The sequence below is a fragment of the Lemur catta genome, chromosome 1 (genome assembly GCF_020740605.2).
Source record: "Lemur catta isolate mLemCat1 chromosome 1, mLemCat1.pri, whole genome shotgun sequence".
Lineage (NCBI taxonomy): Eukaryota > Metazoa > Chordata > Mammalia > Primates > Lemuridae > Lemur > Lemur catta.
The window spans coordinates 70,580,138-70,592,444 of NC_059128.1; positions in this window are offsets into that span (position 1 = coordinate 70,580,138).

Genomic DNA, 12,307 nt, shown 5'->3' on the forward strand with positions numbered 1-12,307 from the left:
AAGCTATTAACCTCAGGGAGTTTGCTGGGGCAGAGGTACCCGAAGTCAGTCAGGGGATGAGGAGGAAACAGACATGACACTTGAAAACATAGATGAAATAATAGGGTGTGAAATTAGGAAGGAGCCCGGGAGCCAAGGGAGGGCAGACCCTGGCTCGGCTGTAGTTGGGATGGTCCGGGGCTGGCTCTCTGTAGGGTCCCCTGTTGATAGGCCACCACATGTCCTGGTCTGCTCAGGATACTGCTGCTTTATGCCCGTTGCCCAGGGCCATTGGCAGTAGCACCCCCATTCATTCTTAAAAGGGTCCTGGTTTGGTTGATAAATTATATTGTCACCCCACCTTCCTACCTCATAGGCATTCCATCAATGTCCCAAGAGGATGCTATATTTGACAGTGCAGTAAACCATATATGTAAAGCTGCTTCAGGACCAAGAAACACATCCAGAATTGGGCAAGAATTTTCTTTGAGAAGCAGTGGGTTTCCTCGTTCCTACTTGTGTTCAATTTTAATAATATCGAACTTTCTTTTGATCCTTTTCTTCTTTCCTTCTAGCTAGAAAAGGGTTTTTTTAAACAAAATAAATATGCTATAAATTTCATTTTTACTAACAAATGTATTTAAGTATTCCTCTATTAACGGACAGTTGGGTTGTTTCCAGTTTATGGCCACTACGAACAGTGCATATACAGATATACTTCTGAGTTACTGCATGTATTTCTGTTTCCTTATTTGCAAATGAAGAAATAATAGGGGGGCAAAAAAGAAAAAAGAGAAATCATAGGATTGGTGTGAGGATTGAATGAGATAATGCTTAATAAAAGCACTTAATATAGTACCTGATACAGTGTAAATGTTCAATAAAATTAGCTCTTATTATGACTTAAATATTATTGATTCCATAAATTACTCTGGGCCTTCTAACTGGAAATGGAGCCCTCATGTCACTTCAAGGTCACACGCAGGGGCACGGGATGTCTACCCAAAATGCCTTCCTAGTCAGGATCTCACTGAGGCTTCCAAGTGAGGTTCCCAAAGTTCACATGGTCTACAATCCCCCTTAGCTCCCAATTTTAAAGGGACTGATAATTTATTCATTTCTGCAGAGGACAGAATGCTGTTTGAATGCTGTCACTGAGACATCAGATTTTTTTTCTTATCAATAACATGTAAGGTTCAAAACACCCACAGAAGTGGGGTTGTGAGAGACGGGAGGATGAGAGTTGGCCTTCAAAAGGCTGCAAAGCAGAACGAGATGGAAGAGGTCGAACTGTCACTCTGGTGACAGGAGTTTGTTTGGGGGAACTCCTGTAGAGACCAGAGTGGGAAGTTCCAGGGTAGAGAGCTCAACTTTTATGTTTGATAATACATTCTCAGCTGTTTCCTCCCAGCCAGAAATTGTCAGTATGATAAAGAATCAGCTGTCTGACCTCAAAAGAAAGTGACCACCTGCCCCCTAAATATCTCTCTGCAGTCTAGGTCTTCTCAAAAAAGCCATCTGGATGAAAACCAATTTTTCTCTTTGAGGTTTTTGTTTTTGGTATTTTTTTCTTAAAGACTTTGAACAACATAGCAAAAGATAAGAAAGGAAAGAGGGCTTTGCTCTAGATGTGCAAGATTTCTTAGACGAAAAGAGATCTAAAAAGCTTCTTCACCACTTGTCCTGTGAGGCAAAGAGAGGACTTGACCTCACACGAAAAAGCTCACCAAATCAAAAACTCCACTCGTCAGAATCTTCTCCTAAGTTCCCATCCTACAGAGGCACGTCCTGACAAGCTCTATGGTCCCATAATTGACCAAGAGCAAAAAAGCAGCAAGACAAAGTAACTCAAAATACGGGGGTAGGACTGAGAGTTTAAAGTGCTATTAAAGACGCAGGGAAGGTGCCAGTTCTACCCAACAGGGAAACAAGAAACATGTCAGGAGATAAGCAGGGGGAGTGGGGGAAGAAAAAATAATTTAAGACCTACCACATATGTTTAATCTTTGTCTACTTTCAGAAGACTCACAAAATTTAAAACAATTAAAAATGAAAATACAGAACACTAACAAAAACAGATCAGTAGGTGGTTACTGGATGCCTCCTTAGCGAAGTCGCTATTTTTCAGGGCCATAGGAGTGACGGCACAGATGAATTAAACCCACAGACACCCGCAACAAATTTTCATTTTGGTGTTTAGTCTTATTCTCTTCTCAACCAGAGAAGAACAAAAGTAAGCCCGATCCCTTTGAGTCCCAGCAGCTTTCTCTCCTGTCTCTGTATGTTATGAAAATGGCTATTGGCGAAAATGAGGAGCACTTTGGGAGGGAAAGGCAGGAGGATCACTCGAGGTCAGGAGTTCAAGACCAGCCTGAGTGAGAGCGAGACCCTGTTTCTACTAAAAAAAAAAAAAAAAAAAAAAAAGAAAGAAATTAGCCAGACAACTCAAAATATATAGAAAAAATTAGCTGGGCGTGGTGGCGCATGCCTGTAGTCCCAGCTACCTGGGAGGCTGAGGCAGGAGGATCCCTTGAGCCCAGGAGTTTGAGGTTGCTGTGAGCTAGGCTGACGCCACGGCACTCTAGCCAGGGCAACAGAGTGAGACCCTGTCTCAGAAAAAAAAAAAAAAGAAAAAGAAAAAAAAGGGAAAATGAGGAAAGGGAGAAGCAACAAGATTCAATTGGCCACATGATGGATGTCTGTGGAAAGACCCTTCATGGGTGAGTATAACTCATGTCGATGTGGGAGAGAAACACAAACAGGGCTCTTAGCCTCGCCACTTTGTTTGAAAGGCTATGGAATCTAATGTGGTAGGTGCCAGGCACTGTAGTAGTTACGATGTATAAATTTGCATTTAATCCTCACAACAGCTTTCTACTTTCTACCACAGCTCATTGCCTTTTCCAAGCATAGAAATATGGCAATTAATTCAGGAAAAAAGGACATAAAGAGGAGGAAAATGCAAAGAAGGCATCTGATCCGATGCCTTCTCCTCCTCCCAGACCAGCTAATGGACATTTTGCGGTTATTTTCATTCAACACTATCAGAGTTTGCCGAAGAAATGCAGAATCTCATTTCCTGGATATTTGCAGAGGACATATAGCCGCCTACCAGAATGATTCAAGTGCCAATCCTTCTGCCTAAAAATCAATGAGTGTGTTTTTCAAGTCCTAGTCCAAGGACGTTATTTGTCAAATGCCACACCAAGTTCCCTGCTGCGTGTGCATGTTCTGCTTCCTGGATCCAATAAAAGGGGACATGCCTTGCTTATTCTAAAAGATACTAATTCCATACATAACCAGAAGAAAGTTATTTGCGATGGGGAAACTACTTTTCCCCTTACCTATAAACCTTCTGAGGAGGATGAATCTAAATGAGAAATCTTGCTTTTCTGAGCAGGGTAAACAGGAAGAGGATATTTTGGAGCAAGAAGAGAGCTCAGTTGTTTTGCATAAGAAAAAAAGACAAGGGAGAGAGAAGAGACTGCAGTGCTTTTCACCTTGATTTCACATGAGAATCACCTGTGGAATTTTAAAAACCAGGACACCTGAGCCTCACTTCCAGCCATTCAGATTCAATTAGTCTGAGTGGGCTCCAGCTGGGTATTTTTGTCAACCACTGGTAAACAGAGGGGAAGACCTGGTGGTTGGTGGGTTTTGGTGAAATTTTGCTATGCCATGTAACATCTGTCTTCCTGAAACATTCCTCAGAAAATCTAGACTCACCATTAACACTTTGGAAATTTGATTTTTTTTAAATGCAGTGAATTGTCATGTCTGGTTTCAAATCTGGTGTGGAGGGCAGAGAATGTGTTCATGGTCTTGGTAGCATTGGGACAAAACACATTAAACATCTGCAAAGAAACAGAGAAGAGGGTTAAGAAGGCCACAAGTGAACATATTAGTGGTTTTGTCCCTTTTACTGTCAAGTAAAAAATCGTTTGAGGTACAGAAGGTTTTTTTTCTTGGTAGGATACAAGTACAGCACCCACATTCCAAACAAGGCATTCTAAAGATAAGTTAAAATTTAAAAAAATAAATAAAATGAAAACAGCAAACCCAAAACCAACAGAAAATCACCTTTTCTTCTTGACTCATATTTTGTCTTAGACATTTTATGATTCAAGGGATGCATACGTGGTTTGTAAATTTCCCAGACCTTCGTTTCTCTGGCCCTTAGACATGTCCCTACTCTTCTGCAGAAAGTGAAGATGCAGTGACAAGCTGTGGAACAGAAAAGGGTCACTACACCAGTGCAAGACAGCCCTGCCCTGGTCCCACTGCTCTTACAGGTGAAGGATCTTTCAGCTTTTAAAGATGAGAGAGAGGTTGGACCATAGAAGAGTCATGTCAGTTCATTTTGCCATCCATTTGGAAGACTGGTAAAATATTCATTAGTAAGGGAAAGTTGAAAACTTTGAATAAAGTGGTGATTTCAATTTTTGATGTTTTGTTAGATGCTTGATAAATATATTAATAGAGAATATTAGCACATCCACTCATTAAAAATATTATTTGTAGAACATTTTCTTCATGCCAGACACTGTGCTAACCCCTGAAGATTAAATCTCCCTTAACCCTTGTGGTCTGTTTTATCTTTCCCAGGCTTCATTCCTTAGGGGAATATTCAGTTGCATTTTTCAGAACAAGCATTTACAACTGAGTTTGTTCTAACACTTAAGGCCCGATGCAGAGACACTGATCTGGAGGAATGGGTGTGTTGCAGGTCTCCCTCCCTAATCGCATCTCTCCGACTATCCAGGAATACATCCCTCCACCAAGTATCCAAACTAGAGCTGATGTTCCCATTTGGAGTACTGAATCTAGGGCTCATGATAGAATTTTTTTTTTTATCTTGAATAAGAGCTTAAATCATAATCAGTTCTCCTCAGTAGTCAAAACAAAATAAAAAACACCCCATAGAGTTATCAAAGGTCATACTACTGATAATGATAGAATATAAACTTTACATTAGTCACATTACTCTTCTCACTTGTGGCCTATGATGATATATGTAAATTTCAAAAGAAAAGCAGATTCTACAACTTAAAGAAAAGGAATAGTAAGAAAACGAACAAAGGCATATCTAGATAAGTTGATTTGCTAACTCAGGCTCCGCAACTAACACTGACCCCAAGAGGCCAATGAGAGAGTCACGTCGATCCCTAGGAAGGGCGAATGCATGCGGGTGGGGGAGTGGAGGGGCTGCAAGTTAGGGAGAACAACAACTACAGCTCTTTATCAAACTGCACAGAATCCGGGTCCATTTTTCCAGCTTTAGCCTATCAACTTAAAGCAGATTTGCCCTGTCATTTTCCCAAGAACATTGTCTAAGATGGTGGCTTGTTTATGTCTTAGATTTATGAATCGACTTTCTTCCAGAAGGCCTCTCTGCTAAAATTTAAACACGGTTAGATCTCTTCTTCCTGTCATTGTCACCTAGCTCACAAGAGAGAGAGGGTGTGAGAGCTGTTCCGTCCTGGTGTGCAGTAGTAATTGAGTGTTTGCGACCAATCCCATTCGACACACGCATTTATTCTTGCATATTAAAACGTCTTTTTTGGAGAGAAGAGATTGACAACAATTTTCAGTTAGACCTGACATTGTCTTTCTGATTCTGTGTTGTCTTTCTCTATTTGCTCCCTACTCAGCCTCTGGGGGTAGGTGATTTTCCTTTCTCATCACCTGTGTTTCTTCTTCAGCCTTTCCAGCTTCATCTGGGCTGCTTCCCACTCTCCAAGCCTTTAAACAACTCCCAAATGCAGACTTCTCTGATCCCAATTTTGAAATCACAAATTAAATTCTTTTGCCAGCTCAATAAGGTCTCTTCACTTAAAACAATAAAGCAAAATAAAAGAGGAGAATAACAGGCACCTGGAAGAGAGCTCTATATGTTGGCAAGAAAAATCAGGCTTTTCTCAAAGGTATCCTAGGATCCAGAAAGGAAAAGACACTACAAAACTGGCCAATATTTTTGCCTCACATGTCTTAAATATTGATAATAAGATGCCCACTGTTGTGCTAATTATTTGTGTGTGTTTAATCATAGCTGTGGACCCAGAGAAAGTCATTGGTGCAGGGACCTGTACTGGAGTTACAGGATTCTTTCCTGTTCTGTGGAAATGGCAGCCAGTAAGACTCCTCCTCTGTCGTGACTTCCTAGAGGTCAATCTTCTAGACTTCTAGAACGTTGTTTCGGGGACACCCAGCCACAGATGAAACAGTGTGTGTGCTCACACCTGGAAGAGCATTGGCCACTATACTGCCTGATGATTAACTTTCACTGTCATTGCTGGAATAGTTCCGCATGAGACTCTCAGGGTGGTGGGAAACTCCAGTGGGCAGCCATCCACCTTGTGAAAATGTTACTTTTTACTTCTTCTAGATTGGAAGCCTGGGCCATGCAAACTCTGCAAGCCTTTTGGCACAGAGCCTTTATGATTCTCTTGGCAGGAGATACATTCAGGGTGAATCTGAAAGTGGGCAGAATTGGAAGAAGATAGAACAAGTAGAGTCAACAGAAGCTGATTATTCTTCAATAAAAGTGCTATTGGGCATCTGGGATACATTTTGTCTTTATATCCCCGGTGCCTAACACAGTACGTGGCATGTAACAGGTACTTGAGAGCTGCTGTCTGAATGATTGAATGAATGCGAATGAATGCATAAAATGGCATTGCTCATGAAGACAGGTGGCTTGACTGCCTCACTGCACAAAGATGTTCTTTTGAGAGGATGCTAAGCCTCACTTTTCCATCCGTCCAGTTAACAAATATGACTGAGCACCTATGTGTCACTTAGCACACTACATGACATTATCTGGTTTATTTATGTTCCCTACGCCTAGAGCGGGGCCCTAGAATGCAAACTCCTGAAAGCCTTGAGCTCGTAACTGAAATTGCAAGGGGGTTCCAGCCGAGGTCCACTCGCCGCACAGAAAGCCAGTTACTGAGACAACCAGGATTGTCAAGGAAGAAAGGAATTTTTACTGTGAATGACACCAGCCAGGCGAACAGGGAAAGCAGCCTCAAATCCATCTCCCCAACTAAAGGAGAGGAGGGGCTTTTAATGAGGGGCTCTGTGCGTTGGACATATTAGTTAGGGGTGGCGAGTCTTGCCATCAGGAAGTCTGCCTAGGAGCCTTCAGAATCTCAACTCCTTTGTCTTGCAGAAATTCCACCATTTCTGGGAAACAACTCAAAAGGTCAAGTAGTTGGTTAAAAGTTACAGGGTTGTGGTCCTCAAGACCTACTGCCTGAGAATCTAAGGCACGAGAGGAAGAGGGTTACAAAACACATGTAGGAGTCATTGAAATTTGTTTACAGAGTTGGTTACAAGCTCATCTGTCCTTATTGCCATATCTTTAACACCTAGGACAGAGCTTAAGGGATGGGGAAGAGTCCTCAAAATGTGACAGATTGAATTTTCTGCCAGCTCACATTGCCTGAATTGCAAATGACTCTAAATTGTTCTTTGTACTGAAACCCATTGGTGGCTGGGGAGATGGCTCTTGTGTTGGGCTTGAGAGCTTCTCCTGTCACATGCCACTTGTTCATCTGCTGTCAGTCTCTGCTCCTGCGCCAGTTCATGTCCCGTGTCCACCCTGCATCCCACCCCAGCTCATTTGGTTGGAGCTGATATACAAACGCCAGAGATTTTCAGCATTTTCTCAAAGTTCAGTTTTTAAGATATGGAGTTTGTCATTCCTTTGTTTTAGTCATTTTTGTTCTAATGGTATTTTGTAAAATCCATAAAATGCTGAAGGTTAAAGGTGCAACTTTCCTCTAGTAGAGAGATGTTTGACCAGTGCCTTTGGCAAAAGTGTTTTCTCTGTGCTCCTGAAATGGGATGGGTCTTATAAACCTCCCAGACTTCAGGCTAGAAAAGAATAACTCCCAGGCTAAAGACTGCCTGCAAGGATCTCCCAGGTTTCTGGAACATCCTTTATTCCACGTTTGCTTCCTAAGTCCTTATTCTGAAACTTACTTTCTGTTACAGAGGAGGAGAAGCCAAGTGGGAGAAAGATATTTGCATATAACTCCACAGTTTACAAGGCTTTTTCACATGTTATCTCTTTTAAATCCTTGCCATTAAACTGTGAAATGTGTATTAGCTCAGTTTAGAGATGAGGAAATAGAGGCATAGAGAGGTTAGATAACACATTAACAAGGAGTGAAATTGTCATTCCAACCCAGTTCTCCTCAAAATGAACATTACATGGTTTTCCACTCCTATGCTATGTCACAAATGAGTCTCTTAAGTTTGCTAGATTTTTTGTTTCCTGGTTACTTCCCTGTGGACATTGTGGTTCCTCAAACTTGCCCTTTCCCTTACTTGTTTAACTCATATTCATCACTCACATCTGAGCTCATGGAATATATTCATAGTAGAAGATAGTGGTAGGAGCTGACTCTGGGGTCACATGGTTGGGTCCAACTCTTGGTGCTGCCATTTTCCCTCTGTCAGACCTTGGATGGTTGCTTCATCTCTCAGTCGTCAGTTATCCCATCTGTATGATGGGACAGTTATAAGGTTTATCTTCAAGGGCTGGCAAAGAAGGCCCGTAAACATCAAATTGCTTACAGAGTGTCAGTTTGCTGCAGCTCCCTCCCGATTTAGAACATTACCAGTCTCCCCTGGCTCTCAAAAATTGCCTTTTGATCATCCTGGGGTTTCCAAGCAACCACCCCTCCCCAGAGAGAGGAAAATGAAAGGGGGAAAAGAGAGAAGAGCAAAAAGATCATGGAGAAAATGGAGAAAAGTATGAGATGCAGAGAAAACTTAGCCAGCTGAAGAGAAAGAAGAGAGAATATCAAAATAAATGTACAAATGCTATTCTGAGGAAGGTTGGGGAGAAGAGGAGAGAGAAGAAGCTAAAAACGGCACTGCCTGTCCTGGCAGACATGTCCTGGCTCAGGAGGACCTGCTCTGGATCCAGGAAGCAGCCGAGGAGTGTGGGACCCGACTCAGCAGCTCTGAGGGAGGAGAAGGAAAATAGGAGAAGAGCTGGCTTGGGAAGGAAGAAGGAAGGATGACAGGATTGTCTCTGTATAAATCCAAGTTTCAGTGGGATGTATTTACATTTTAAGGAATTATTTTTTTTTTTTTAAAAGGACAACAAGCTTTTTATACACTTTTTTTCGCTTAGCAACAAGAGCTACCAAAGGCATGTGTTCAGTCAAGATGTCAGTCGCTCAGCTCATTAAAACATTAAGTGAAACACGGATGACAATTACATAGCACTGAGCCTTGTTGTCTGCCACAGTGTGCCTTTCAAAGCACAACAAAGTGGGTCAAAAGTTTGTTTTGTTATTTTATCATTTCTTTTAATCTTAGACTTTTGGTGAGTTTCTTTTCAGCAGGTAAAATGGCTGCCAAGTTTGATAGGGATAATTTGAGGACGAGGACACTTCAATAACTCAGACATCTTCTGGATGGACAAGAAAAAGAAAGGTTCCCTTGAATTTCTCTCTAGGATAGAAATTCATTCACTGGACAAATATTTTATGAGCCTCTGTTATATACTAGACTTTGTCCTAGATGTTGGGAGTAAAGTTCTGAGCAAGACAGATACAGATCCTGCCCTTGTGATGGGACCTTTAGCTCCTATTCAAGTCTGTTTACCTGGACAACGCCTTGTATTTAAAATCTCTCTTTCAATCTCAAAAAATGTACACCTCCTAAGACCGCCCTTGCTAGGCTCTGTTATGAGAAATGAATATTGATTATCAATGAACATTGACAGACACTGAGGTGTCAATGGCAAAGAATAGTTATATAAGTTACCTCCCTGTGGGCACTTGTACCTGGAATATATAGAAGTATACACACTTGGAAATATAAAGCCTTAACCCACAGGATTGAATTTCTGCTTGTGGGATTTCAAGCACATATACACTTTTATTTATGTGGCATTCCCATGGACATACTCATCTTTTGATCATTTTAATATTATTAGAATGAGCACTTATTGAATGTTTACCATGTACCAAGAATTGTGCTAAGCATTTTAAATAAACAAACTCATTTAACCTTTAAATCCTATAAAGTATCAAGAACCGTGAAGGATCTGAAGTTTTGCTCTACTTCCAAGCTACCGGATCCTGGGTCAGAAGCAAAGGACATTGTCACTCGTGACCCAGCCAGCAACATGAACATCAGCACATTTGCATAGTTTCTCTGGCCTGAATTTCCAAGGCGATACAAGCATACATGGTGGATTGCGTTACGGGAGAAGAACCCTAAGCTTAGTAAACCTGAATCTTTTATAACAGGCAGTAAGCCTGCCTGCCCTTTGTTCTGGAGGGAGACACTTTACAAGGCTATTGGCTATATAAAATCTTTGAGAAAATAGTCTGGAACAAGGGCTAGTCAGTGTTTTTTTTTTAATTTTATTTTTTTTTTTTGAGACAGAGTCTTACTCTTTTGCCCTGGCTAGAGTGCCGTGGCGTCAGCCTAGCTCACAGCAACCTCAAACTCCTGGGCTTAAGTGATCCTTCTGCCTCAGCCTCCCAAGTAGCTGTGACTACAGACATGTGCCACTGTGCCCAGCTAATTTTTTTTTCTATATATATTTTTAGCTGTCCATATAATTTCTTTCTATTTTTAGTAGAGACAGGGTCTCGCTCTTGCTCAGGCTGGTCTCGAACTCCTGACATCGAGCGATCCTCCCGCCTTGGCCTCCCAGAGTGCTAGGATTACAGGCGTGAGCCACCGCGCCCGGCCCTCGTCAGTGTTTTATAGGAGACGTAGAAACACGAGAGACTCCTGGAAAACTTATCTCCCCAAATATATACTGTGAATGTCCCCCTTTTACAATAAGTAAACTGACACTCAGGGAGGTTAAGTGACTTATCTAAGGTCACAAAATCAGTAAATGTGCAATTAGAATTTGAACTAAGCAATCTGATTCTGTCTGATAAGGGTGCTCTCGTGCTTAGCGTTTTAGTTTGGATCACCGGAAAGCTGAATCCAAGACAAGAACAGGTGTAGGCAGGTTGTTTAGGAGGCACTTGGGTGGGCACTAAGGGCGTAAACTGTCCGGATCACACCCCCTTGCCTACTTACGAATTTCCACGTTCCAAACCATTACGTGGCTGAACTGAATCTGACAGAGGCACAGCCTGAAGAGCTCTGTGTTCCCCAAAGGCTGAGTGACCACCCCGACCGCACAATTTCGTATACAATCATTTGCTATTTTAGTATGGTTTTACAGCTCCTATTTTCAAAACTTCCCTTAATTATACAATCTGTACTTACTTAATTTTCAGGCAAACCATACAAGAAATGCAAAAAAGATATATTCATTTCCCTGAGGAAAACGTTGGCAATAATTGTTCATTTTTTTAACGAGGTATATAACACCAACTGAGACTGAGCTGAGAAAACGCCCGTTTTGGTAATGTTTACTAGAAGTATAATACGTGGGAGGTTTGGTCTATACCTTTGGAATTCTGGTTGTTTACATATAAGCACGCTGAACAGTTTTCAGACCGCTTGGGCCTCTCACAGAGTGACACAGATATTTATATGGCAAATCTAAATAGCGTAACTCAATCAGTTGTCATGTCAAGACACTTTACACTTTATTCTCCAACTCCAGATCTGCTTCTACAACAAGTGGAAATGCTGTGGAATGTGGCACGTGAGAACACAAAGCACTGAGCTCCTCTAGACTCGAGATTTGCCTAGTGAGCTGCATGAGCCTCAGCCAGACACGTGCTCTTAGGCTTAGATCCCTGGTCTGTTTGACAGGGCTGAGTACATGATACACGGGTTTTGTTTCCTTAGTAACAGCTGGACTATGATTCTGATCTAGTGAATTCTGTGGGGAAGCAAGTATGTAGAACTGAGTTGTGTCCTCTTTGTACTTACTTTGGAGCCAGACAAACCTGGGTTTGAATCCTAGCTCTGCTGGGTGACTTTGGGCACGTTGCTTAACCTCTTCGAGTTTTTATAAAATGGGAATGATAATACTTCCCTTTCCATAAACATTCCTGCATGCTTAAGTCTCCTTCATTAAAAATAAACAATACCCTGCTTCAACGTCACATTTCTATTCCATTATTGCCATCTCTCTTGCTTTCCTTTCACAGTAAATTCCTAAGGGTTGTCTGCACTATCTCTCTATTTGCCCTTCTTCATCTCTATAGCAACGTGACATCTCTCACTGCGTCCACTGATATTATTTTCATCGAGCTCACTGATGACTGCCTTCTTGCTAAATCCAAAGAACATTTTTCTACTGTCTCTCAGCAAAATTCAACATAGTCAACTACTGTCTCCTTGAAACATTCTCTTCCTCTGGGTTCCAAGATTTACCCTCTGT